Below are 2,804 nucleotides of genomic sequence, written 5' to 3'. Positions count from 1 at the left end.
AGAATAAATAAATGGGCATTTAGATGGCCCATCATGAAACTTCAGCCTCAGATTGCCAAAACAAGATTTTCTCATAGGACTGGACTGGGAGATCTCTGAAACAAGCTAGCTGAATTTGAATGTTTCATTGCTTAATGGACTGTTTATATAAGACATTCAACATACAAGGCATCACTGTTCTTGACAACTGGTGGTGCTGTGGAGTTCTTTTCTAGTCCTTTAGAAATTTCTACTGAGCCAGTATATAGTGGGTCTTACATCAAATCTGGTTTTGAACAACTAGAATTGACCTTGCTGATTGTGATACCACTGAGGTGCTGCTAAATTAGATTGTGCTGAATCCATCTTAAAGCTTGGGAAATGGTGAGGTGTGAACACACAGCTGATTCCACCTGGGAGAGTTTCTAATTGTGTAGATGGTGAAAGAGACTCAGCGTGAACACTACATATTTACTTAATACATTATCGATGTCCCCTGGTGAATTATCTTATTATTCTACTTGGCAGTATGCATATATATTCCCTGAGCAGTTCCTTGAGTTAAGCACCTCACCCTGTCCGGGTAAGGAGGAGAATTTAGTATTTCTTAAATCTAGGAAGAACAATTACTATATAAATAAGTAAGCACAATGGGCATTTCCTAATAAAATAACACCTAGTAGACCAAAATTTTGAGTTTCCCACTAATAGATATTAAGTCAATTTATATAAACTTTCATAGTAAAATTATATAGTTATAAGTTGTTATATATTTTGCTGTTCAAAATTGGAGTGGAGAGGAAATTAACATAATTAGAAAGAGAGGCCAACTGGTAACAGAGTAATATACATATTTATTTTAAAGATCACACATTTACATTTTTCTTAGAGAGAGAGAGAGAGAGAGAGAGAGAGATATTAGCATAAATTTACTGCAATTTCACAATCTAACACCAATTAAATGTTTAAAAGATATCAGAACTCTCCTTCATGTATAATACTAGGGAAAGCTTATGCTGGACTTTCAATTAGAAAGCAGGAAAGGATGCCAAGTGTGATGAATGGAAACACCAGAAGATACAGAAAATTACATGGCTTCAAACTCTGGTTAGAAATGAAGGGAGAACAGTGGCTGGTCTACTCTCTAGCGGAAAGGGAAGCAGAAAATGATGTTGTACCACAAAGTAAATGAGTTATAGGAGCGAAGTCACAAAGATACCTGGGTGTTAGTGGTAATGTGTAAGTCAGCCAGAGAAATGGATGACAAGAAGCTTATGAGACAAAGTCAGTAGGCTGCTTTCTGACTCTAAAGTAGCACACCCAACCATTACATAATCCAGTTCAATGGAAAAAAATATGTGACTACTTCCAAGCTGAAGTCAAAAATTGAGGCATGTGGGCAAGATTTGGAGGCAAAAATGATATACCTTATTAAAGCCTGAACATAGAGAAATAACACTTAAAGTAGGAACATTTAATGAATCACATTAGAAATGTGTAAATTTACCTTACATTATAATTCTTAAAATGGTGGTGGCAATGGGCATTTCTCCTTACAACAATCATACAGAATTATCTTGGATTTTTGTTTTTTTCAGGGGAGAGTACGAACGCAATCCCGCACTACCGCAAATTATGCAGTCAAGTTTCCCACATTTGGGGAAATTGCAGGGGTCAGCACATCCGGAGTGCAATGGATAAGCCTCGCCCTGGGAAAACACCTTCTTGATCATGGTATCTCCCCTGCCAGGTAAGTATATCTTGGGTTTTTAAATGATATCTATACACTTCTTCATTTACTTAAAACAAATTCAGAATAATATGCCAGAAAAATTTGGATCGCAGTCTTATATGATGACAAGAACACCACTATTGTCATATGAAAAGGGAATATACTTTTTGTTAAAGAACTGGTTAACTTGACGTTTACCAAAGGATCGTTCATCATCATCATCACAAAAAAGTGAATAATAATGACAAATATTCACTGAGGGCTTTCATATCAGGTAATTTGCTAAATACATTGCAGGTAATATGTAACTTATTCTTCATATGTAACCCATATGATGCAGATAATATTATTCCCATTTTTTGGATGAGGAGATTGAGCTTCAAAGAGTTAAATAGAGCAACCCAAGGTCACACAGCTATTTAAGATCGAGTCTTCCTGACTATAAAACTTGTACTCCTAACCAGTAATCTGTGTTGTCTCCTTATGTGAAAATTTTGCTTGGGGAGGACTTGAATTTAAAATATTTACAAAACACAGGTTCTAGCGCTCCAGGGTGAAGAGTCAGAGTCAACTTCCAGGGAAGTTGAAACTGACTGTGTAAAATCTGTTTCATTCCATGAGCTATTCTTATTGTAAAATTTCCAATGTTAGTTTATATAATAGGAATCACATGGATCATACTCTGGTAGTTATACAGGAAGATAAATGAGATGACTACATGCTACAACTAATGACTTCTGGGCCTTGATTTCCTGCCTGCATTTCCTAACTGAAGACACTTACTGGGATCGCAGGCTGTCACTGAAGTTAAACAAAATAAATCATGGGTTATAAAATTAAAAACAATAACCCGATTTTATGGCTGTTTTGTTCAGACTGTAAGAGCATTGAGGATAATGGTCACGGCTGAAGCAAGCTTAAATATTGCTAAGGCCAATTTTATGCCTTGTCATGCTTTTCATTTTCCTTTGCTTCGAGCTAATGGTAAAGCAATTGGAAGATTGCTTTGAATCAAACATACCACAGCAAAAACTTTAAAGAAGAGAATATATTAGCTTAATATCTCAGTAAAACAAAATTCATATGTTCCTTT

At 35.7% G+C, this 2,804-nt stretch overlaps 1 non-coding gene across 1 annotated transcript; it reads right to left on the bottom strand.

Moving 5' to 3' along the window:
* Positions 1-1,574: 1,574 nt before the first annotated feature.
* LOC141571974 (U1 spliceosomal RNA) lies at positions 1,575-1,737 on the bottom strand. Its single transcript, XR_012497008.1, has one exon. It is a non-coding gene; the product is annotated as a U1 spliceosomal RNA (small nuclear RNA).
* Between the last annotated feature and the right edge of the window lie 1,067 nt (positions 1,738-2,804).

This window comes from Rhinolophus sinicus, chromosome 2, assembly GCF_057876585.1.
Source record: "Rhinolophus sinicus isolate RSI-liver-muscle chromosome 2, RSI-T2T, whole genome shotgun sequence".
Lineage (NCBI taxonomy): Eukaryota > Metazoa > Chordata > Mammalia > Chiroptera > Rhinolophidae > Rhinolophus > Rhinolophus sinicus.
Note: the sequence above shows the minus strand (reverse complement) of the source record. Positions and strands in the feature narration are given on the sequence as shown.